At 34.6% G+C, this 27,561-nt stretch overlaps 1 pseudogene; it reads left to right on the forward strand.

The window, feature by feature from the left end:
• The first annotated feature begins 20,620 nt into the window (after window positions 1-20,620).
• The window catches only part of LOC129224342 (adipokinetic hormone/corazonin-related peptide receptor variant I-like), a 58,470-nt pseudogene continuing 51,529 nt past the window's right edge, over window positions 20,621-27,561 (forward strand).

Here is a 27,561-nt window from a genome sequence, read left to right on the forward strand (position 1 = left end):
ATCATAAATCTTTTCCCGATGAAAAAATGTATTTTATAGAACAAAATGTTTTTGTCTTTTCGTTTTCTTCTGCATATCAAGTTCAATTTTCGCGCTTTTTAATAATTGAAATATTTATGTTTTTACAGTTCAAAACAATCAGAGGAAAAATAGTATTAATTATGCGAAAGTATTAAGGTTATGAGAATTATTTGCTAAAAGAAACAAAGAACATGTGCAAATTCAAGTTCACCAAGGGATGCGGAGTCGATGTCGGACAGATTTCGGGTAAAGAATTCGGAGTCAGAGTCGTGAATTGAAAGTTTACAGTTCCAAGAGTCGGAGACGGTCATTTCCCTCAAATTGCGCAGCTCTGGCAGTGTTTGCAGAGTTGGAGTCTTGAGTCGGAGTCGGACTGATTTTGGGGTAATGGAGTCAGAGTAGGAGCCGAAGTCGAAGGTTCCAAAATATCCAGAGTCAGAGTTGGAGCCGGTAATTTTCTCTCCGATTCCGCAGCCTTGAGTGCGCTAAATAAGGCCACAGTAATGTTTTTTGCCTAATACCTCGCTCATTTGTGATTTAATTGGTTTTACTTTTGCAAACTCATCAGATAACTCACAAAAATACGAAAAGAAGCTTCATGTAAAAATTTGAATTTCAGTTATGTTTTCAGCAGTTTTAACTAGGAAAGTCGATTTGGCCATCGAACATGATAGGTCCCCAATCAGGCCAACTCTGAAAGAAAAGTCAAGTACTATCAAACTGAAAAATTCTTTATTGTCAATAGAAATACATAGTAAACCACGTTTGAGAAACTCAAAAACATTTTCAAAGATTCCATACGAGAGCATGAAGAAGAATTTTTTAAATAGAAAATAGGTTTGATATTAATACTGGTTTGGCCATTACTGTTAACTTAACTACTATAATAAAAAAAAACAATAAGAGTAGCTAAACTGATAACAATCTATTTCCTTTCGAAATAATCCATATAGATGTTTGCTTTTGTTTTTGAGTATCTAAAAACGCTTTCATATGATTTGGAGACATTTAAGTTTCATCTTTTTCATTTACATATCAGTTACTATTAGGCAGTTCATTAACGATATATTCAATATTTCTGAACAAGTCCATAAGATACTAGTAGTTTCCTTTCTTAGAATTTCGTTCAAAGCTAATTTTTGAATTTTAAAATGATCAACTTAATCGATGAAAGGTTATCTTCAATCTTCTTTAAGACAACTCCAATTTCGTCCTTTTACTTCTTTTTACAAAAGAGGAAGTATTGCATTCGCAAAAAAATTTTCACTCAAAAATTGAACTTAATTTCCATTTTGCTCACCCCCGAATAAATGTTAAGTATTTTTTTCGACTCGACCACAGGTGGATAGGTGTGTAAAATCGTATAGACACGCGAAATATCCATTTTGACGATTTCCGAGTTAATTACAACGAGTTTTCTCGTGAGGCCTCTATGTACGTATGTATGTATGTACGTAAGTGCGTATGTGCGTACGTGCGTATGTACGTATTCGCATAACTCAAGAATGGTAAGTCTTAGAAAGTTGAAATTTAGTACGTAGACTCCTAGTTGTGTCTAGTTGTGCACCGCTTCTTTTGGTTGCATTCGGGTGTTTTTAAAAGGATCTTTTTTCCCCTTTTAGGGGGAAATCATTGTTAATTTCGATGTAAACTCAAGTGGTGTTACAATTTGTTGGACACTTGGCGATATATCACCAGCCTTTTGGTCGCCAAGTTTTGTCGCCAAATTAGGGACAAATTTGGTGACTTTTTTTTTTTTTTTTTTGAATTTGGTTTCAAATTCGCCACTGTTAGTGATATTTAGAGAGTAAATTATTGAGTCACATTAAAATTACCAAAAATGGGGAAATGACATTAAATTGCAGTAAAAGGAAATCATGTGATGCACACATCTGCTCGTTTACCTCTTGGTTGAGACAATGTTTGAAAGATAAATCATAAATGATGCACAAGTCAAAGTTCGCTAACCGGACAGATAAATTGTTAAAATAAGGAAAGAAGCACCTGTCATTGGGATTGTCTTAAAGAAGATTGTAGAAAACCCTGATTGAAGGTTTTTCTTCAATCCTTTTTAGAACACCCCTATTTGAACTGGACAGATAAATTATTGAAATAAGGAAAGAAACACCTGCCAACACCAGGGCTATTCGATTTTCTGCTCAGGTTATTACTGATCAAACCACTCCCTTTCATTTGCTGAGCTGAGAGAATACGCATGCATTCATTCACTTCCCCGTGAACAAGTAATGGAATGAGATTTACATGTGCGGCCTTTCAACGGGGTTTGCTGAACAAATAAGACGTACCAATCTCCAAATTCTAGTTCATGCTGATAGACTGTCTTCATAAAAGCAATAAATAGGAAAATTTGCAGAAGGAAACTGATAAAACATGTTACATTCTACGAGTGAAAAATATCATTAATTTGTTAAAGTTTTAATTTTTTTTTTTGGGGGGGGGGGGGGGGAACTCTTAAAAAAAGCAGAAATTAAAGAAAAATGAAGATATTCCTCAATGTGGTGAAACAACTTGGCTCATAAATGAAATACTTATCTTCAAAGCAACGTGGCGCATAAGCGAATGACATACTCATTATTTCGTTATAAAGTGACGCGGAACCACTGAAAATTGTCGTCTAAGTGTAAAAAGGTGTATAAAAGAGACAGCTTTTAAATGAGAGTTTACTGTACGAGTCAATATTTTAGTCTCAAAAGCAAAACTTTTTGCATTATGCCGTTAAAGCGCTCGACTTTATGCTTTTGGTATGGGTAATAGGTTGTATTTCCTTTAATACACTCTAATTTTTCCCACTGAATTTTTCCGTAAGCAGAAGTTCTGGTTGGATATTATTTTACCTTAGTGATGTAGCTTTAATTTAAACGTTATTCACTTCCCACAGTCATTTCTGACTGTGTTCTTCATTCCTATCCGACAGTCACATTTAGCTTAATTCTTTTTTAGGTCTCATTGGTTGTTTGCCAATATGTCATCTATTTTTATTGATCAACCACAAATTGCTCATTGTTTTCAATTGACCGTTTAATGACGCCTGCATCCGTTGCAGTTCTTTGAATTTTATTTTTCTAAGCTGCAGCTGCTTCTATGCAGGCGTCCATGAAATCGAATTACTTATAAACGACCTTCTCGACTTTACACAATCCTTTTTACTCAAAAACAGTATCCAACACGAAACATCCAGTATCCAAGTATTTATTTGAATTTTGACGTATTAAATTCAAATTATGGTTGCGATAAAAGCCATTAGTAGAAGCAAGGAATCCAACGAATAGGGTTATTGCAATTGGTGATTGAGAAAAACATAGAGCAGAAGATTTCAAAATTCAGACTTTTTTTCCTCTGTTTTCAACATTGAAGTTTTATCGCACGGTTTTTAAGCTGTATACTTACATCCTTTTACATAAAAAAAAGTGTTCCTTGTTGCATTGAGACACGTGCCTTTAATATTTTTCATACTGTAGGATTATCATTATATTTTTAGCACAAAAATATTTCTTTATTTTTAAAACAATGGATAGGTACGTTGAAAAAAAACAAAAAAATCTAATCGGTCACACAAATGCGTTTGTAAAAAAAAAGTGATCAGTTCGTACAAGATAAACTGGCAGATAAAGGGATCTGTTAAACAAATGCATCTGAATATAATTAATTCTCTGAAATATTTCGCGAGAAAGTAGCAATATGAACTGATATCACTACCATAATTTTTATTTTCTTGGAAGATAATTATAAAAAATCTTATTCACTCTCAGAATTGAAGATTTCAACTTCTATTTTATTTAAAAGACATTCTTCTAAGAAAGAAAATAATCATTTTCTATTTCTAGAAAAATGAGGGTGGATTAAGATAAAGGCAGTTCTAGAATTGATAATGATTCTTTTTAAATCTTACCACAAATTTCAATTTGAAAGAATAAAAGTCGGTTTTTGAATACTTAAACATGTATAGTACTATCCGAAAAAGTACTTTTCACCGAAAATTATTAACATTCGTTTTACAAAACAGAAAAATAATTTTAAGCAGGTAAAAAATGCTTTGTTGTAATAACTTTAAATATGATAATTACGTAGCTTCCATAACTGTTGAAGTTTTTAAGATCAGTTTTCTTTTTCTAAAGACTTAAAATAAGCTGATTTTTTGAGGAAACTCTTATCTGGCAAATTAAATAATTTTAAGAAAATTCAAAATGTTAAAACGATGTATAAAACCATGCATAAGCCGAAGAGGAATCCCCCTTTTTTAAATCTTTATTTTTATTTTGGTTATTACTTGCCATATTATCACATTAGAGTCATTCCATGTCAAGTGACCGAGGGGTCCCCACTCGACCATCTCCGATTTGTATGAAATTTTATAAGGTGTAGATATGCCTTTAAAACTAACCTATGCAAATTTTCAGCTTCCTAGATCCAAATCCTTATGATCTAGGTTCTCCAAAAAATGTGATTCATAATGGCGGATCAGCTTTTTGTGCCAAATTACCAACTTTAGACTGAGTTTACAGAAAATTTTATCACGCTGGAAGTCAAAAGTACTTTAAGCCCCAAAAATTTCAGGCTTTCAGTGTGATAACATTTTTTGTAACCTGCTCTTAAAAATGGAAATTCGTTACAACAGACAGAATTTCGAGCTCATTTTTTAATCCTTAAACGAAAGAACACCTTCAAAGAATACACTTATTTTGAAAGGAAAATATCTGTTCTTTCTAATGGTTCTAACGAAAAGAAGATGCGAGGTGACAAACTTGAGATATAGCGCTTTGAATATAGGCTATTTTCCACTTGAATGGTTTTGATGGCCACTTTGTATCTCAATATCTTTTAGAAAATAGATATTAAAGCTCTGAAACTGTAAACAATTTAAAACAAGTACTTTTACAATGGAATCGCGAAGCACGAGCATTTGCATTGTTTTTGTTCAGATTTTATGACAACCTTAAATTCAGGAAAAGTTACCTATGTGGCGCTTTTTCACAAGTTTACGCGCATGCTACACAAAATTTAACGAGCTGAAATTCACTCAAATATTTGAATATATTATCTGGCAAACGTACTTTAAACGCCTAAAATTTCAGGCTTCCAGCGTAATAAAATGTTCTGTAAACTCAGTCTAAAGTTGGTAATTTGTCACAAAGAGCTGATCCGCCATTTTGGATCAAGTTTTTTGGATATCCTACTAGTTTCTCAGGATTTGGACCTTTTAAGTTGAAAATCTACGTAGGTTAGTTTCAACGACATATCTACACCTCTATAAAATTTCATCCAAATCGGAGATGGTCGAGTGGGGACTATTTGAAAAATTAGGTCATTTGACGTGGAATGACTCATTAGAAACTCATTTCGACTCTTAGGTTACTACTCGTTGCACAATACATTTTTTTCTAATTTAGTTTCAATTCGAACGTTCAAATTAAGGAGCTACTTTTCCTTCATAACTAACATAACTCGTAATGGGAATGATTTAAAATTGTGTTATCCTCTCGAAGCTTCGTTCTTGAACATAATATTTGTACCTCAGAGCCAGAGTAACGTAAGTCATGTAATCCCTATTTTACAGGAGAGCGCAAAAACTATCGCTTGACGCATACAAAGGATTGGACTCTCGCTTTTTTAACACTAGTAAAAATTACAAAGGATTTTTTTAGAGAGTAACATTTATTTGACTCGATGACGTTATTGTTGTCTTGTGTCAGCTAGGCTGGCAATTCGGGGGATGGGCGGGGGGGGGGGGATGTGCTGCTTCATTTTTCCAACTGTACCATGACTTGGTGTGAAGTCCGAGTTCTACAGTACACACATAGCAAAAGGACCCGTTTAAAGTTTAGGCAACCATTCACAACACAACATTCACACGAAGGAATTGACAAGGACAGGCGAAAGAGAAAGTACGTCCATGCCCGAGCCTGGATTCGAACCTGGGACCTCCCCATTGTGCAGTCAGGCTCCTCTGACCACTAAACCGGGTGAGCGGCATATGACGCGATGCGAAATAGTATTCTACGTACAATGCGCTAACACTTTCAGGTCTGACGTGAGCTATTTCGACCGCATATCTCCCTCTAGACTGGATTTTTCTTTTAGCGCGTTACATGACTTTTTAAAAATACCTGGAAGATATGTATTTTGGTAATTTTTTTTTTCTTTTACATACTTTCAGATGTTTTCTTTCATAATGAAGGAACTATTTAGATGAAATAAAAATCAATTTTTAGTAAGAAATTATCAAAAAAAAAAAAAAAAAAAAAATGTTTGAAACGAAAAAAAAAGTTCCGCGTAGCAAAACATCATTTTAACCATAAAAGTTTACATAGACTGAATTAAATACTATCCTAAATCTTGAACAAATATCTGAAAATATGTTTAAATTCTAAATAAACATTTTTTTAAATAAAATTTGCTTTTGTATTGTACATTTCAAAGCACGAACCTGAATTTAAACCCCAGTTCTATCACATTTCATGTAGTTATTTCTGCCTGGTGGTGCCATCTATATATTTTTAATTTTTTTTAATGAAAGTAAAAGGTTCGTAATTTATTTCTAATAAGGCTAGAAACGTATATAACTCGTACTTTTATAACTAAAATCGCAATTTTTGAACTTACGTTAGTCTGGCTCTGAGGCACAGATATATGGCTGCTCAGATTTTAAAATTTCTGACCCTAAGCACATCTGTGTATCAAGTTATGATTCTTTTGTAAGCTATGTAAATCAAGCTTGAGAAGAAACGCTTTGACTGCAATACCTCTGTGAGAACATGGGCACAAAAACTTCCTTACTATTAGCCTTCATCCGGGTTCGTCTAAATATCTATTTGGTCTGTTTACTCGCATTGGGTCTGTACATAAACGTGTTGCTACACGTGTCACTGCCTGCTGGAATGATTCATTTTGGGCCGTGGTGGCCTGATCGGTAAGGTATTTGACTTGGGAACGGAGAGTCTCGGGTTCGACAATGGCTGGTCGAAGATTCACTGTCGTCATTAATGGTGACTGGGCGACGTTAAATATGCTCGTGGTCACAATGTCCTCCAAGTGAAACGATACCTCTGGGGGTGCTGGACCAAAAAGTTATTCGCTTCTGGTCTGGTTCTAAATTCTCGAACTGTCCGTAGATGGTGCTGCCATCTATCGTGTTGTCTGAGCCAAATCGGGCTTCCACTTAAAAAAAGGCGCTCGATTAAAACGGAAACCGTAACTCCTCTGCAGGCCCGCGCTGGGCACTCAAAGAGGGCGGTGGAAAGACCAGCTTGGGGGCGCCTGATTTTTCAAGTCAGGAGTGTATCCCTACAATAATTGAGGCGGGGGGGGGGGGGAGTGACTAATTAAAATAGAGTAAATAAAGAGAAGTTAAGAAATGAAGTATGTTTTTTTTTTCCATAACAAAATATACGTATGTGATTAAAGGGGTTTAAATGAAAATTAAATGTTTCTAGAGACAAGAATGAAACAAAAAAAATTCAACAGTGTACTGAATCCATTAACTTTTCCTAAACCGTTCAACCATTGATTCGTTTGAGGACTCGGAAGCTAAAATTAATAAACAATTAAATCCTTAATGGTACTGTTTTTTTATAAATGAAAAGTAGTAATATCAAGATAACATCTCTTTTAACAATTTCAGTAACCGTGAAATGGATGGGGGGGGGGGGGGGGTCGAGGGATCTCTTCGGAATTTAAGTCCAAAAAACGATACTGTGAGCCACCTTTGATGACGCTAGAAGAAGGCATTTGCCTCAGAACTCTCCCAAACATATGTTTCGATATAGGAGCTCTAGAAACACAATTTAAAAAAAATATTCCCAATGGTTTTAGAGAAATGAGAGTTTCTGAAACCTTTTCCCGAAAATGTTTCAATGTTGAGGTCCTAAAACAGGATTTTTATGGGCCATGACGTTTGGTAAAAGATGGGGTTCGAGTATACTCCAATGCTTCCCCCCATAATTTTTCAAAACAGAACTTTCAAAAACGTAGCTTTGTTAGACGATCTTCGATGATGTTAGGGAATAGCGGATTATGAATTTAAGGAGCTCTTTTTTGGATTTTTTTTTTTGAAATTGAAGTCATAAAAACGCAATCGTCAGACATCTTTCAACGTTACGGGAGGGGACGTTGTTTGGAACTGCCCCCGGAAAGCTTTCATAATTTAAGTTCCAAAAACGCAATCTTTGGAGGTTTGAGGAATTCCCCCAGAATTTTTCGAAATTAAAATTTTAAACAAGAGGAAGTTTACCGTTTTCAGTAGTTTCATGAGAAATAACCGAATTCGAAAACTCCTCCTCAGAGACTTTTTGTTATAGAAGTTCTCAAAACACAATTTCGAACGATCTTCGAGTTTCGATAGAAGGGATCTGGCTCGCTATAAATCCTTAAAATTGCAACTGTAGGTCATCTTTGATGGCGTTAGACGAACGTATGGGGTTCAGCACCGCCGGAAATGTTTGATATTCAAGTTCAAAAACGCAATTTAAACGAGCTGATGTGTGCATCATATGACTTCCTTTTACACCAATTTAATGTCATTTCCCCGTTACTGGCAATTTTAATGTGATTCAATAGTTTACTCTCTAAATATCACCAACGGTGGCAAAATTAAAATCAAATTAAAAAAAAAACCGCCAAATTTGTCGCCAAGTTGGCGACAATATTTGGCGAAAAAACTACTGGCGATATATCACCAAGTGTCCGCCAAATCATAACACCACTCGAGTTTTACATCGAAATTAACAATGATTTCCCCCCCAAAAAGGGGCAAAAGACCCCTTAGGTACATCCGAATGCAACCAAAAGAGAAGGTGCACAACTAGACCGCACTAGGAGTCTACGTACCAAATTTCAACTTTCTAGGACACACCGTTTTTGAGTTGTGCGAGATACATACACACATTCACACAGACACACATACACACATACGCACATACATACGTACATACGGACGTCACGAGAAAATTCGCTGTAATTAACTCGAGAATTATTATTATGGATATTTCGCGTGTCTATACGTTCTTAGGCACTTATCCACGTGTGGTCGAGTCGAAAAAAAACTCAATATTTATTCGGGGGTGAGTAAAATGAAAATTAAGGTCGATTTTTGAGTGAAATTTTTTTCGCGAATGCAATACTTCCTCTTTTGTAAAAAGAAGTAAAAGGACGAAATTGGAGTTGTCTTAAAGAAGATTGAAGATAACCTTTCATCGATTAAGTTGATCATTTTAAAATTCAAAAATTAGCTTTGAACGAAATTCTAAGAAAGGAAATACTTCCTTTTTTTGTAAAAGGAAGGGAAAAAAAAGGAAAATGTGATGTTAGGGAGAGGAGAGATTTTGTGATTTTTCCTCCCCCTGAAAGTTTTCGATATTGGAGTTTTAAAAACGCGATTTTAGACCTTCTTTGGTAATGCAGGGGAAGATATGGGATTCATTTCAGGATATCTTTTTCGGCCGTGTTTAGAAATAGAAACAAAAGAACGCAATTTTTTTTTTTACTATCTTCGGTGGCATGGGCTGAAGGTCTCGAGGGCTCACTTCCTCGAAAAGTTTTAGAAATTCAGGCCGTGAAAATGCCGTTGCAGACGATGTTTTGAGTTGTTGTGGAAGGAGAGGTTTCGGTGGCATTCTCTCGGAACTTTTTCTTCCCCAATCTCTCCTCGTAGATCCATTTCTGTTTCAGGTTTGACCATACGGATTAGAACTTTAAGGGTAGGAGGAGGGCATGGGGGCACTTGTCTCTGTAGGAATTTTTAGGAAGAGAGGGGCATTACTCTTGGGGGGAATGTCTTGACTTGAAGCTGCCTCCCTTACCCACCTTTATTAAAATAACTATCAACGTTTAACTAACATGAGAAAGAAAAAAAAATTAGAGTAAATTTATAAACCTTTGAAAAATGAAAAATTCCTTTATGTGCAATTTATTGCTTGGAACGAAAGATAGATTTCAAAATTTACACGTACTAAAAGGCCAATTTTAGGCCGTCTGTTGAATGTCAGGGAAAAGACAAAAAAGGAATAGGGGAGGGAAGAGGAATCGCTGATCGAACGAACTTCCAGAGTTTTTTAAAGCTTAGTTTAAGTCAATCTTTTGTTTAAAAAAATTAAGAATCTGGATTTTCTCCCAGAGAATTTTTCTAAATTGACGCCAAACTTAACTAATTTTAGCAAATGAAGGTTTGAGTTGGTTTTCCACCAATTATTTTTCAAAATTGAAGTTACTATGCGATAAACTTCGTGGCGTTTAGCATTCGAGAACCCTTCCAGGGCATTCTCCAAAATAAAAATTTCAAAAACGCAATTTTATGTCGTTAAGGAAATGCAGAAAATTCGGAGGTTTTTTCTCGAAAATTTTCGACTTTGAACTCTATTTTTGGAAACGTTGGACAGGGAAAGGAATTGGATTCGATGATTTTTGCTGCAAATTGTATTAAATATAAGTATTTAAGACGTAATTTGTTTTGCACTATCTTTGCTGATGCTTGGGATTCGACGTCTCCGCTTCGGTTGTTGTTTAACTTTGAAGTTTTAGAAGTGCAGCATGAGGGTTTGTTTGGTTTGGTGGAAGGGGGCGAGGGCGCAGGGAAGGGATTCGAGAGTCCCTCCCAAAACATTTTCAAAACTTAGTCAAAGTTAGACTGTCTTTAGAAAGGGAGAATTCGAGGGTTCACCCTCTGAAAATTTTAAATTCTTTTTTCTCTTATGCTTTTAAAAATTTTCAGTTTTCTGTGTTGACCTTAGGGAAAGGAATGGGAGGGGGGGGGAGGACCGCAGTTATTTCAAAATTGAAGTTTAGAAAATTCAATTTTAGGCTAATTTTAGAAACGTAAGGAGGAGGAGGATTTGGAGATCTTCCTCAGAAAGTTTTCCAAATTGGAATATTAACAACGCAATTTCAGGCTATCTTTGTTACGCAATCCTTTCTGACTAATTTCAGTTTTAAAAACTCAGTTTCAGGCTACATGTTGAGACGTTAGGTTAGGATGTAGGTGCTCTCATTCAAACACTTTTCGGAATCAGAGGTATGAAAATGCGTTTTTAAGCAATTTTTTGTGAAGTCAAGATAATGCCATTTCATCTTTTGTATCCTCTTGTGCCTAACTGATCCAGAGCCTCAACTATCCACCTTTCTTTAAGTCTTTACATCAAGTTTCAATGAAAACACATAAAGGGTTCAGTGAAACACAAATAGGATGAATTTGCCGCCCCCAGAAGTTTCGCTGGGAGCTGGGGTAGGCCTGGCTCTTGGGATAGGTGACCTGAGCCACCGCCTAGGGTGGCAGATTTTAGGAGCGACAAATTTCAAGATGGCAAGATGTAAGGAAACAAAGAAAAAAGAAGGAGGAAAAAAACTGAAGTTTTTTTCCCCTTAGGTTTTTTTTTTTTTTTTTTTTTTTTTTTTTTACAGCTCAAAATGTAGGGGTGAGCGTATGCTCATGGGGTGGCACTTGTCAACATCGCCTGGGGCGCCAAAACTACTAGAGGTCTTGCGGCGACAAGAGCTCCGGCTTGCTCTCCCTAGATCCAGCTCTGAATTGTTCGCTTCCGTATTCAGTTTTTGTTTGACACATTTATGCTTTTATTAAATTGGATTATTTCATTCATTGTGGTTTCAAAAAATATAGTTTCGGCGATTTTTGAAAAAAAAAAAACACTTGCAGTCCAAATGAAAAAGATGAAGAAAAGTGCGCCGTAAGAAGAGGGCGCACCGGGATTCGTCCCGGCGTTCAGGTGGGCCAGCACGGGCCTGCTCCTCTGACTTAAAATCGAGTAGCATCGCTACTCGGGCTCAGGTTCCCGAGTGGCATAAGTAATAACAACAACGATTCAGTTTGCTCCTTTGTTGGATCTGCTGTTGTGTGTATATAGGAATAGCATGGCTATGAGATAATCGTCTGTTCTCCTTCTAGTTGACTTCTTCTGGGGGAGAAAAATACAGACTTTTTATAACAGCCATCGTAATAGAAAGTTAGGCAAAAGGTTTCAACGCATTTCATGCTTGAAAAAAAAAAAAAAAAAGTAGGTACTGCATGTGTTTTTTGTATTTGAAAAACAACATATAACAGTTTTATGTAACAACGTTTTACACATCACATAGCTTCCATATAAGCGGGTGCCTGGCGGGACAGTATTTCTCAAGGCAATTTACTTTGCCTTAACACAAAAATAAATGAATAAATAAACCCCATAAATAAACAAAAATTAATAATAGCTAAATAATGGATTATTAGTGAATGTCTAAACATTCAGAAAAAAGCTACGCAGAACCTTTAGCGTTATTATAATGTTCAGCAGAACTTTCAAATAGCAGAAAAGTTTTAAATTGAGACAAAACTGGCTGTTGTTCAGAAAAGGCAATGTGCGTTTTAATGTAACTGAATATATGCAAATTCAGTTCTGGACATTGGTAAGCTATAACAGCTAATCATTCAAGTCATTGGAAGAAAACCTGAAGAAATGCTGCAAACCATTAAGTGAGAAATTTATTTTGACTTGATATCTTGTATAATATTAATGTATTTCATTTGGAACTTTATGATGTTAGAAAATGTTGCATGTTATTCATCCCCAATAAAACAATTAACATGTGCGTATCCCAAGTTGCTCTTTATTTTCAAACATAAAATGCTCTTAATAATTTTGGCCTATCCCGGACGTTAATAATGTAGCAAACGGGCTTCCCGGACCCCGAATTTAATTCGAGTAGTTTAACCTCTCGTCCATTATAGTTCAAGTTGTCAAAGACAAGCTAGTATATGGAAAAATATTCAATAAATGTTATTTATTTTACAATTATGAGTTGCTGTTTGTATCGTTCTGCTTAGAAAACCAATCCGGTGTTATTACCTTAGTGTTCTAAATTGATCAATAAAAACTTTTGGACCAATAAAACAAGATAAATGTCGTAGAAGAGCTTATAACCATGAAATTTACAAAAAGTATGGTGAACATAACATTTTAAGGATAAAGGCGTCTCGCATTAGGTAACTGGGCCATATATTTCGATATGCAGATGCGTTCCCCTCAAAAAGAGTCACCTTCTCCATCATTGTAGGAAAATGCCGAAGAGGGAAACCCCCAGTCAGGTGGCTGGACTTAAAAGTAGTAGAAGTGAACCGATGGAGGGCCATTACTCGGGATAGGGTTAGGTGGGAAAAATTTCAAGAGACGGTCTTGACCTGCTACAGACTGTAGCACCAGCGAAAAAGAAGAAGAAGAAGAAGACTTAAATTGATCCCTACGATAAAATCGCTTGAAGGTCACAAACCATCACTGCAAATACTCAGTAAATTGCCTCAACTTTACGAATGTCAGTCCACGGCGATGAGATGTCACAAAGTCAAGTTGCAGCAGTCTTCATAGTGTCACAAAGTAAGCGGTCCCATTTTAATATCTGCAACAACGTTGCAGTAAGGTCACATGAAACATGTCCTAAACATGCCAGAGTGTGATTCCTGTCCTGGGACTCGTCAACATTCCGTGACTTCGTGACTGGGATCATTTCGATTCGCAGTGACGTCTCTGTAGCTGCCGTGACATGCTTCGCTATCCGGATACCGATATTTGAATATAGATACACTGTGTTCAATAAAGGCCCTCTGCTTTGCAACTGACTTACAGCAATAGATTGAGAGCTAGTAGGGGGGAACTAGCAATTTGTTTAACATACATTTCTGGAACTTTTTATTGACCGGTTTTCAATGGCAATTCAAACATTGGACATTACGAGGTGCTTTAGTCTTTTACTAGTGTATGAAACTGTGTTTATAAAACAGAGGTTAATTTTCATTGTAATGGATTCAATATGGTCACATTTCACAACACTGACATGCAGGTACTTAAATTCTGGGGAGAGTGGAAATTCTCAATTTGCCGAATAGGGCTGCAAATTTTACCGAAAGATGGTAATTTTACCGAAAAGAACTCCAAACTTTTGCCAAATGAAGATGATTTTGCCGAATCGTCAGACAAAAATGGCCGAATAAGGAAATATGTGGGAGGTCACAGTGACTTCCCATGACTTCCTATCGAGGCGCTTCTGATAACATGATGCAATCGAAGGAAAATGTTTAAAATCAGTCGTTACAATGTTTGAGGCACAAGCATCTGATCAATACAAACGAGTGACTTAGAACTTTACCATGCTGTTGCGTCATGTTGCTTCTATGAAAGATAGCCATATTGAATCCATTACAATGACATTTGAGACAGTGAGAAGCAAAGGGAAACTTGAAAATTGGAAATTTTCAAGTTTTGAGTTAAACGCGTTTAAAGATAACATCCTAGGTAAGTTTTCATTGATTTTTTTTTCTAAATCATGCTGTGTAGCAGCAATTACCAATGCTACTAGTACCATCTCTTTCCCCAAGGCAGAGAAGAGGTTCACCTACCATTTGTACCGGTTATCTCCAATTTTTTAATTTCGCCACTTGCATCCCTTTGCTTCTCACTCCATCATTTAGCATCTGTTCAATAAATACACTTTCATACAATATTAAAAAATATATGACTCAGTACCCTCTAATATCTCATGTTTGAACCTTTTTAAAAATCAGTGTAAAAAATTCTAGACCTGCCCGTCCAACATACCACTTGTTTCATCGCTCTATCTCCCACTGTTTGCTGTTATGTTATTTTAAGGTAGAAAAATCCTTTCTATAAAACACCCTGTATTGACAATTAATAGTTTACAGCGTGCAATTAATTAGTTTATAAAACTTTTATCTATATCGTAAAAGAAATAGCTTATGAACTTGCTGAAAGTTCTCCGCATACTTTGAAAAGTTTAAAAACTACTTTTTTTATCTGAAGAAAACACGATAAACTTGCACCAAAAACAACTTCAGATTTTCAGGAATATTTTTCTTGCCATAAAGAAAGCGATATGTTTGTTTTTCTTTTAAATTACTATAAACCACGCAACGACAAACCAAAGAGCATTGAAGTATCTTTCTTTCGGATAATCCCTTAGTAAAACATTCTTCTTTCAAGCAAAATATTTACATAAAAATCTGGACAGTTTTTTTATGACCGAGGAAGTCATTTCTTTTCATTTTCATGTCTTTTTGAAAGTTGTGAAAGCATAATAAGCCTGAACTTTAGCGTAATAGATTTCCTATTAGTTTGCATTTGAAGAACACGTTTGAGAGCAAAGTAGTTCTGGGAAGTTTCTGAAGGAAAAGCTTTTTACTGCTTTCGTTCGGAAGAAGGCGACAAAAACCCATTTATCAATACTATATGCTTAAAAAGGAAGAAGTTTGTGCTGAAAAGATAGTTCCGTATTCATAGATTGTGTACTTTATATGTTAAAAGGAACTATTTCGAATGCTTCAAATTTTCATTCATTAGTTGATGTCATCATTTTTCCTTCGTTACTTGAAAAGACAAAATCATTCTTTTTCTTAATGAATGAATTTGCCGAATTATCTATTCATGCAGAAAACTGAATAAAATCACAAGGTTTTTCGGATTTTTCAGGGTTAAATTGTTTATTTAACAGATTAAAGGGAGAAATATATTTCCTTTGTTTTAGTAAAACCTTCCCAATGATTCGTAATTTATAATTTCCAATTAAATTATTTTTGAATTTTGTTGAAGACTTGATTTGTTAAACCGTTATAGAACATCATCGCTTTTGCTTGTTGGTAAACTTCAATAAACCGCTCTTAATACCTTGTGCAAGATAAAAAAAAAAAACACACACAAGTATAACAAGCGAAAAGAATTTCCATATGCATTAAATAAATAAATAAATAAAACGACAAAAAGGGAACTGATCAGATGCAAAAAGATTGTCAGCAAGAAATAAAATCAGTAAGATGCGAAACTATTTACTGTCTAAAAAAGCCCCCCCCCCACAAAAGAAAAGGAATCAAGAGAACACGATAAGACTTATCGTCTAAAAAAAAAACACACTTAAATCAATGGATCACTATGGGCCTTATAAAACAAATACACTAAATGACACCTGATCAATTGAACTTTTTAAATCAAATTTAAAATTTTCTTTGACTGAAATATTTGTGCTTTCGTTTACTAATAGGAGTTGTTAGTTCACTGAGTTGTTGTGCCGCTTTTCATTTGAACGCCCCTTCTCCCCCCCCCCCAAAAAAAACTTAAAACGATACAATTTAATTAACTTAAAAAAAAAAAAAACTTATAAGGTCATAGAGCCAAAGGTGGCCACTCTTCCTCAAGTGGAGCCGTGGGGGTCTGATCCGTAGAGCGCTGGACTCGTAACCGAAGAGTCCCGGGTTCGATTCCAGTCGGATCGAGGATCATCTATGTTCGTTAGTAGTAAGTGGGGCACGTTAAGTCTGCCATGGTCACTAAGTTCTCCAAGTGAATCAATACCTCTGGGGTCGCTGGACCAGGAATTGCTTAGCTTCTATTCTGGATAAAAAAAAAAGAAGAATGCTCTATCCAACCGGTTAAAGCTAAAATAGGGACAGGAACGGGGGACCGTGGAGTGTTAAGTCTTCTTAAGGTAGACCATCTCCAAAAAGTAGAAGTAATTTTATTTTTAATCACGAAGTGGCGGAACTGCATTGCAAAACCTTGATCTGCAGTACAAATGGCTGAGTTTGAATATACAGGATGTCTGAAAAGTCCTTGACACATTTAAAAAAATCATAGAAAACCAACAAATTGTCTTATGAATTTGTGGTTTGCACCATAGTACTTCACAGGATCAAGAGTTTTTATGACATCTAAAAAAAAAAAAGAAAAAAAAAAAGAAAAGGGGAAAAAAAGAAGAAGAATAAAGGGCATTTCGCAGCAAGGATGTCAGTATATGCTATGCTTGTAATTCGTCGTTTAGTAATTTTCATTCCTTTTTGCGCTTTCCCATGTCAAAAAAAAAAAAAAGAAAAAAAAAAAAAAAGAAACGATTTGAAAGTTAGTTTTAAATCAACGGAAGGTTTTAAATGCCTCTGCGATGTTTTATTTTTGGCCATAACTAACAACATGTACTTAAACAGTTTCAAAGGCAAACTGCTTCTTAATAAACAACTGTGCCATACACATATTTCTTGATTTGCATACAAATTTGTTTTTATCCTTTCAGAAATTTCGTTTTAAAAGTCCAATCTTTTTCTATAAACTATTTTGCTTTTATTTACAAAACATTACGCACAAAGAAAATCTAATTTTGACGTTAAAAAATTGCTTATATTAAGTTTACAGATTGATAGAAAAAAAATCAAAGAGAAATCCTTATGTCATTTGTTCGGCATTAATAGTTTTTTTTTCTCTATTAGAACCTGGATTTATCATTGTTACTATGTTTTTACGAATTGTCGTTTATTGATATGATCAGCAAGGACTTTTTTGATTAATTTATTGTTGTGGTAACCCAACTGAGAGGAAATTACAACTTCTTCGAATGTTCCTAATATTTTCCACTACATGCTGAGTTTTCTGGTTAAATCAAGTGTATGTGAACGGAATAGTTGATAAAGAGATTCCTTTTAAAGTATACATGCTTTTAGAAATCCATTATGTTTCCAGAAATAGATGTTTGAGAACCTGTTTAGCTTCTATTATTCTTTCACAGAAGCGTACAATGGAGTAGTATACGCTTCCATGAAGAGCGAGTGAGCGTACAGATGGAATTAATTGAAATTGCCCTCAAGAGCATTAAGTTTAGAAATGAATTATTTTGCCGTAGTTTGTAGCATGGTGTATTGCCAACCATGTGTACTCTATGGCAGAAATTAACTTAATACTTGATAGTTAGGTACCTCAGGTAACCCTAATGATTTTTTTTTTCAATTTGTAGAAGATAACCTTTATAAAGTTCATGTTGGTATGTACATTAGCAGTCTATTTTAGTTCACTACGGCCCATTTCAAAACAGTGCGCTTATTTTTTTTTTTTAAATTTTGTACTATCGTAACTGGTTGTAAATAATTTTTAGTTGTTGCAGTTTATGTAATGCATATGCGGAATAACTCGAAAAATTAAGCGCCGAAAAATTTGAAATGTTAGTCAAGCTTAGTCTAAGCTAGCTAAGTCTAAGTTTAGCTTTTGGTTACATTAGGGATAAAAAGGTAATATGATATTACTTAACGGTTACGTCATAGTATCTTTTGAATGTAGGAAATGAAAAAAAAATTCTTTACGAGAAATTTCTTAAATGCATATTGATGCATGCTGAATTTCGGAGAAAACGCTTAAAGTTTTTTGATGTATACGACCTTTTGACTAAACTTTATCGTACAAAATCAGGATGAGATGGCTTTTTTTGCATAAACTGTTCTTGAAATTTAACCAACCTTAAAAAACATTGTTTGCATAGTATGAGAGAAATATGCTATGAATACCTCTCCTCATTGCACAAGAGCTTTCCATTTTCCGATTATATTTTCAAGTTATTCGACATGAGTTGCATGATATATAACCAACAACTCTTAGGAACCTTCTAAATTGGTCAACAGTGATATAGTAACTCGATTCCGTAATAGGTATTTAAATTTTTAAGAGTGGTTATATAAAACGAATTGTTTTTAAACAGTCTTTTTTAACTGAAACTTACACATGGTTCAAGTTAAAATAATTTAAACCTTTGTATATTTACTCACACTATCAAAAACAATATTTTTTGTGAAGATGTGCGACTGAGGTACTTAGAAGCAAAGGGATGTGTGTTTTTTAAAGTTTTGAATAAAACACGTTTTAAGTTCAGTCTTAGGTAGAATTTTATTGATTTTTTTCTCTAACAAAATCATGCAATATAGCAGCATCCCTTACCCCAATTCAGAGGACATGTTTTTGAACTATTTGTACTTATTTTCTCATTTATTTATTTTTTTTTTTTAATTTGGCACTTTTATCCCTTTGCTTCTCGCTGCCTCAATTAGAAAATCACTTCTAAACTTTTTAGTGGAAATTAATTGCTTCTGCTTGTTTCTTTTTAGACGATTCTTCAGAGAACAGTGCTTAGAGTTTGATGAAAAACAATCTGCTGCAAAAGAAAACTACTGAGAATCAGTAAAAAACATAGTTTTGTTCATTAATCCAGGCAATTTGAAAGTGAAATTACAAGATTCGTCATCAGAGAGACATAATCTATGTTTAAAAATAAAAATATATAGATTTATATGAAGTCTAACCTTTAACTTCCAAGCACTGAAATAAGTTTCCTTAATCATTGCGGAATTCATAATTTATCAATGATTCAAGAAATGAATTCTTCATATATTTTGAAATCTGATTCTTGAGATATATGTTTCAACATATTATTTTTAATCAATAAGCTCAAAAATTATGTGTAAAGAGATTTAATTTGAAAAACTGCTGCATTAATATAGATATGAAATTTATCTAAGGCTTGAAGATTATTTTACAGTGAATTAATGCCTTAGGTAGATATGAATTCGTCATAAAATGTTAAATGAGAGTGCTTAATTGAGGAAGACAGATTGTGTTGCATTTTCAACTATATGCAGAGATAACTACATAATTGCATATATGTTTGTGCAGTACGTCATACTAAATGAGAATGAGTTTTAAATAAAGGAACATTTGCACTTCGTATATTTTGTATAGCTGTTAACTATATTTAAGGAGCTTATTTCGTTGTGTAAGCACGTCTTCAGTCTTTTATTTAATGATAACATTTGAGAAAAATTGAACGTTATTAAAAATACTTGATGTGACAAAAAATATTTAGTGTGTTTTCAATACTTCCTCTGATCTTTACACTTTACATGTTAAGTAAGAATGCTCTATGGACTAGTAAATATTCATATATTTATTTTATGTTGAATGGTTATTTTAATTTCTGGATAATCGTAATGTTAACTAAACAGGTGTGCAACACTTTATCATCATCACTATAATGTATTGAAAAGAAGTACTGCTTTGAAAGATACAGAAAGTTGCATTTATAAAATAAATGTAAAGCGCTTTTGTTAGTTTTTAATACTTTTTTGAGAAAAATTCGTGTTACTTTATAGTTAATATGAACATTGCAAAGGATAATTATTAAAAGTTCAGTGAACAAGAAATCAAATAGTTTTCACTGCACAAAACTGCCTAAAACAACTGTATCGCAATACAAAATATTTTATAGTTTCAATTTCTTTCTAATGGCAAAAAATATATGCTTGTCTCAAAACTAAATAGAATTCAAGCTACTGCAGTTATTAACTAAGTCATAGTTTACTTCTGCCCAATAAAATACTGGTTAAACAATGGATATTACATGATTAAAAATAGCAACAGGATGCGCAATTGTTCCATAAAAAATGTTTTATGCAGAAGATTGTGTATAGGTAATATAATTACAGAAACATAAATGTCAAATTGAGAAAAGAAGATACATATCAAAAATATTTTATCACTTATACATTAATGATGCTTACAAAAATATAGTTAAAAAATCAGTTTTATGAATTGATGCTTTCACAGTTTTCAAGAGAAATAAAGAATAAAAGTACAACTGTATTGTGAAAAACACGAAAACTTAAAATCAGATTTTAAAAAAATGTGCATAGACATAAGTGCAAATATCCTACAAAACCAAAGAAGAATGTCCATAAGAATAGTATAAAATCGAGAAGTGTTATGATAATAATATCTTTTAGCATAAAATCATGGATACTATGTTTGAACTTACCGATTTCACCAAGAAACAAGATGCGGCACCTGTCTCAATCGCCACCATCGGAGCAGAGAGCCTGGAATACGACAACTTGAGTTGCATAAATGACAGCAATGAAAGTTACTCCACATTCGATTTATTCGCCTTCACCCACGAAGCCAGGATGGAAGCGTACATTTATGGAGTTCTATTCTTGCTTGCGGCCAGTGGTAATGTACCGGTACTGGTGAGTCTCTTCCTCAATCGCCGTCGAAAGTCGAGGGTACAGAGCATGATTCTGCATCTTACCATTGCAGACGTCATCGTAACTTTCATCATGATACCGTTGGAGATAGCGTGGAGGATGACGGTCGAGTGGATTGCTGGAGACGCGATGTGCAGGATTATGTTGTTCTTGAGGGCTTTTGGGCCGTATTTGTCCTCAGCTGTTCTGATATGCATCAGCTTGGACAGATACTTCGCCATCGTTCATCCTCTACGAGTGAATGATGCTCAGAGGAGGGCAAAAGTGATGCTGTGCTTTGCTTGGGCAGGAAGCTTTGTTTCCAGCGTTCCTCAGGTAAGCTGAACCTCTTGGTAATACACTTCAAACAATATATACACTGTTAAAACTGCGTATTGCATATGACATCTATAAGGATAAAACGTTGTAGCACCAACGGCATCTCTTTGAGGACGCTGTTTTGACTCTTTATGGCACATACTAGAGGGAACCAACTGTCACCCTTAGAGGTGCTTTAAGGGCCACATAGAAGTGCAAAAAGAAGTCGATTGGCACCCTTACGGAGAACCGCTATTGCTATCTAAACATTTTACCCTAAAAGATGCCATTTGCGACTCTAAGTTAACAGCTTATTTATCGCAAACTTTTGTTGTTATGACACTCACATTAGCAGCTATAGTTTTCGTCTTTTAAATGACGTCAGGAGCTAGACGCACAATAAATCACTCATTTCATTTTGGTCGGGGGGGGGACGGTATATATGTACTCAATTTAAGTTAGAACAGAAAGTAACGAAAAACGTGCCCACTTACATGTAAATATTTGATACATAACACATAAAATTTTAAGTATGATTTAACGTATCTAAAGAAATTTCCTGCAAATTACACCTGATTGTTAATGGTTTTACACAATACGGCAAGCTAAAAACTAAAAAAAGAAAAAGAAAAGGAAATAAATGTTTAAATTAAACTTTAAGTGCTATAAGAAGTCCAGTTTACTCAAAATATTTGAGCAAGAAATACCATATCCTCACTGCCAGTGCAATCAATATGTGGCACTGCATTACGATATAGCAAGGAGCCATACATTAAAATCCCCTGCCAATTTCCTGGGGAAATGCTTATCATTTCGCCTTGATAAATACCTTGTCGATTTCTGCCCTTTTTGACTTTTATAAAGCATATTATTCAGACGTCGACCTGTAACCTTTTTCATGGACCTTAGAAAGCTCTTTTAGCATAGCGAGTAAAAATAACTCTTTGTGGACATTATTTTCAAGAAAATGACATAGTACAAAAGTATTTCGGATAAAAGAAAGCATTTAAAACATTCGCCACTCAGGCCTAATATTTATGTAGTTACCATGAAAAGTGTTTCAAATATGTGCGAATTTCATCTGTATACACGCGAACTGGTAATTATTAAAAAAATATAAATGTTTAAAAACAAACAAAAACGAGCGACTTTTATATTATTTAAATACAAACTCACTTAAAGAAAATAGAAAATGTATGAAATACACATATTTGCGAAACAACGCAGACACGTGTTTTGGGGTAACATGCAGCTCATTTTTTAATGCAAAGGAAGAGAGCTTATGGAAGTAAATGTGTCCAAAAAAGCTTCTGTCGGATATTTTTGTCCACACACTCACTTTGTATATTGAAAACGGGATCGTTATAAACCCGAAACACGAGAAAGCATATTTGTTTTGTAGAATTGTGCATTTGATCTGCTGTGAAATTATCTGTTACAGTTTGACACAAAATTATTTATTGATTTTAATTTTTACTAGTATTTCCCTTTCTTCAAAAATAAATGTATTATTGACGTAAACCAGGAGAATCCTACTTTTCTGTTGACGTTTCAGATATTTTTAAAATATGTCTTCAATTCCTTACAAAAACATAACTTTTATTTGCAAAGTTTGCATCGATCGAGGCATTTAAAAATAGCAACTGATTCGGAAATTTTTTCTGCTTTTTCCAACACATGAAGACACAATGATAGAAACTGCATCCTATCTGGTATACAAATAAGTTTTAAAGGATTTTTTTTCAAGTTTAACGTTTTATTGTGAAAAAAAAAGGCTTCATGTTCATTTTTCGTACCATTGTCCATCGTTGGCCACTACATTTCCCATCTTTCTGGCAATTTTCGGAGGCCATCTTGAAAAAACAAAGCGTCTTTTAATGCAATCCACGAATCGATCCAATTTTGGACTGCTTCAAAAGAGAAGAAGTGCTGATCCTCAAGAGATGCGTCATCAACGAAAACAAATAGTAGCCTGAAGGAGCAATGTCTAGGCTATATGGCGGGTGGGGTAGGACTTCCCATTTCAGCGTATCAAGCTATGTTTTTACCTGCTACACAACATGCGGCCTAGAGTTATCATGTTGCAAAATTACCTTGTCGGGCATCTCCTTACATTGTGGCCGTTTTTCCAGCAGTGCTCGGGTCGAACGCATTAATTGAGTTCGGTTAAGTTGTTTTGTACTAGTCTTTGTCTAATATAGCCTATGATTCGGCATTCTCAAACTTTTGCGGTCATCCATCTCGCTTTTTGTCATTAGTATTAAAATCACCACTTCTAAATCGTCTAGCATTGGTACACGTCACCACTTCTAAATCGTCTAGCCAAAACTCACACGTGGAAATCGATTATCATGTTTCCATAAGCTTCTTGCAGCATTTGATGGATTTCAGCTGCACTTTTCTTCAAATGGAAGCAGAAAAGTAAACTTTCCCACAAATTGTGCTTTGTTGGTACAAAAGTTGACATATTAAGGGTACACAAAAACTACATTATTTCCACGAAATGTCACATACTGAAAATGAAAGCATAACGATGAGGTCTTAAAATGAAGTCAGTTGCAACATTTCCCATTTCGATTTAATACTAGTAACGCCATCGCTTTGAAGTCCTTTAAAACTTATTTGTACACCACATATATTCCAAGGAACTGCAAAAAGCCGTGCACAAGAGACCGATCATTATGCATGTTATTGATACAATTTTTAGCTAAGCGTATTACAAAAATATTCTTTTAGTTTGGTATATAAGATGTTTAACAGCAATTCCATGTTTTCTGAGAAGCCCTTTACGATTACACACATAGTTCACTTGCTGGGTCATATTACTTCCTTTTACAAAAAAGGAAGTATTGTATTCGCGAAAAATTTTCACTCAAAAATCGACCTTAATTTCGATTTTGCTCACCCCCCAAATGAACGTTAAGTTTTTTTTTCCGACTCGACCACACGTGAATAAGTGCCTAAGAACGTATAGACACGCGAAATATCCATTTTGACGATTCCCGAGTTAATTACAACGAGTTTTCTCGTGACGTCTGTATGTACGTATGTATGTATGTGTGAATATGCGTATGTGCGTATGTATGTCGCATAACTCAAGAACGGTAGGTCCTAGAAAGTTGAAATTTGGTACGTAGATTCCTAGTGGGGTCTAGTTGTTCACCTCCTGTTTTGGTTGCATTCGGGTGCTTCTAAAGGGGTCTTTTGCCCCTTTTTGGGGGAAATCATTGTTAATTTCGGTGTAAACTCAAGTGGTGTTATAATTTGGCGAACACTTGGCTATATATCGCCAGTACCTTGGTCACCAAGTTTTGTCGCCAACTTGGCGACAAATTTGGTGATTTTTCTTTGATATTTAGAGAGTAAACTATTGAACAACATTAAAATTGCCAATAATAGGGAAATGACATTAACTTGGAGTAAAAGGAAGTCATGTGATGCACACATCAGTTCGTTTTTTGTATGTAACTAAACCGGCCTCTGACATACAACCGAGTGAGAATTCTGATAAATATGGTATGCTAACGTTGCAAAAATTTCGTCATTCCTTTAACAATACGTTTCAGATCTAATCGAGAAGCACAAATGTACCAAATTTCATATAAGGACAGTGCAAAAATTTTAATATTTTAGTAGTATGCGTACTCACAAATAGTACCAGCAGATGATATTATTCAAATACTTTTATTTTAGTCATTGTTGAGATTTTGAGGACGACTTTGTCTGATATTTTTATGTTTATTGCAGACCCCTGTAATGTGTGAAGTATACAGAGACACCCTCAGTATTAAAAATATGATATTAATGTGTAATATACTGTCTTTAAGTATGAAATCAATATTTACAAAGAAGGTGGTACCCTGTCTAAAAAAGCATTGTTCTTTTGCAAAATTATAACATTTTTACTTTTCTCTATATTTTATTCATAGAAGAAAATATTGGCTTCGTGGAAATTTTCGTTCGAATTTTGACGGGTTTGCACGTTTTGAAGTGTGCAGAGTCCATCTTGATCATTTTTGGAAAAATTCTATCTGTATGTGAATTTTTACGGCCGCTCTAGAGCAAAAACTACTGTATGAAATCGAACAAAATTCAGTGTGCCCCCATGTGAGTTGGTCCCCATTAGTTCTTGACGCGAATTCCTCCAAGAGGGGGGGGGGAACAATAGAATGTTTTATCCGTTATGCGTGCCTGCTCTACTCAGAATGTGACAGGTGAATTAAAACAAAACTTGATCCATATGTTGATGTTAGACGGTACTGGAGCTGATTTGGTTTTGACGATAGTAGCTCAAAAGAGGGTTGCGCAATCGAAAGTGTTTTTCTGGTTACTTGTGACTGCTATATAACGAGAGGTAATAAACGGAATCAAATAAAAACGTTTTGACAGGTATACGTTAGAGGGCACAAGAACAGATTCGATTTTGGCGCCAATAGCTCAAAAAGGGGTGGTGCAATCGAACGTTATTTCTTGTTCCTTGCGAGTGATATGTCAGAAGTAATGCTACGTTTCACAAGAAATTCGGAATAATGTGAATGCACACAGAATCAGATGCTAATTTTATTTTGGCACCAATCGCTTCAAAAGGGCTTTGTGTCAAAAGTAAATTAATATGCAAACATATAGTATTTAAATTGTTTTATATGTTTGCTATTTTTTGTGAGAATAAAAATAGCTTAGAGCGTCAATGACCGGGTGCCCGGGTAACTTTTTGCGTCTTTTATCAAAATTTCTACCCTTTCTAACTAGGTCTTGGTAAAATTGCTTTTAATCCTTGTTATTTACATGAATGTGAAGTAAAGAAGACTTTAACCGTGTTTTAAGAAAAAAAATGGGGGGGGGGGGGTGTTTTTTAGCATTTAAAATTTTTATACTTATATTCAATAACCAGGTACCCGGGTACTCATTGTACACTGCACAGCAAAAAAATCCACTTCAAAATGCTTCTGACACCATTTTTGACGATTCTCATGTAAATCGAACTTTTGAATCAAAATATGACCATTTTTTTTCTCCCATTACTGTTGCGCCCCCTAATTTTATTCTGTTTTCGGCAATTACATAGCAATTATTTATATTTGATAGGAAAAACAGCATTGTATTCACCATTATTATTCTTCTGAAGGATTAGAGAAGTGTATAGTACAAAAGCATGAACATTTGTAGCAAGTTGTGATACTCAAACAAAAATACCCCCCTCCCCCCCGTAAAAAATCTAAAAAATCCTCACGAACGATTTTTTTTTTTTTTTTGATGAAGGTTCGTTTTTCAAATTTTTCATGCTGTAAAAATATAAAAATTATTAAACACTGGAAAATATATGGATTAATATATTTCTATATTTCAAAGGGCATTGCACCTAATGTTTATCATCATTTGATCAAATATTTCGAAATTGTCGAAACATTTGATCAATCGTGTCAACATCACATTTTGTTTTGTTATAAAACAAAGTAGTTGTGACTTTTGGTTGCTCCAGAGTTGCTTTTGTTATGATGTGGTGAAGTGGAAAACAATAAAACGGCCTTTTTTTTCTTTTTGTTGATGTACGAACATATTGTTACATCTTTAGTGATACCGAATTAGGAACTTCGTATCTTCTGATATGTAGACAATAATATTTCAGTTGGAATATATGATGTTTTTTTTTTTTTTTTGAGTTTACCTACGAATGTCAGGCGGCATGACAGCAAAGGCTGAGCAAATGAAAGTGAGGATAAAAATTACAGATAATAATTTTCGAAGCACCGGGCCACATGTATGAGCTTCGTGGGCCCCATGTGGTCCGCGAGCCGTAAGTTGAAAATCACTGGTATAAATAAATGAAATTACTATGAAATACCAAAGCGTAAGACCTAATACATACAGTATTACAAAAAAACTGGAGAAACACATTTTTTTTCTAACGGAGCATTTAGCGTGTAACGTAAATACAAAATGTTGAAAAAACGATAAGCCATTTTGCTTTTTGTTAAAAACAAGCTACACACATTTATCAAGATGAGGGTGGAAGAAAACGCTTCAGTTATTGAGAGTAAGGGAAAATTTTGGTCATTAACGCTGGGGTTAATACAACGATGTGAAAAATAAATCTGATTACAAATGATGCGCTTGAAAAAGGCTGTTAGGCGATTTAATTGTTGGAAAATGATAGGAAAAATCTCAATGGTTTAAAATTTTTATTTGATGCCATCTTTTATTTGTTAGCAAATGAAATGTTCGTAATTACGCTCACAGGAGACCCATATTCCATGCTTGAAAGTTTTTCCAGTATGTCAGATATAATGACCGACAATTAAAATTGTTAAAATTAATGTGATCATTTCTGTTAAAATATTTTTAGCTCGAAAAAAAGAAAATTTAAAAAAAAAAAATCCCACCAAAAACATTCT

The sequence above is a fragment of the Uloborus diversus genome, chromosome 6, assembly GCF_026930045.1.
Source record: "Uloborus diversus isolate 005 chromosome 6, Udiv.v.3.1, whole genome shotgun sequence".
Classification (NCBI taxonomy): domain Eukaryota; kingdom Metazoa; phylum Arthropoda; class Arachnida; order Araneae; family Uloboridae; genus Uloborus; species Uloborus diversus.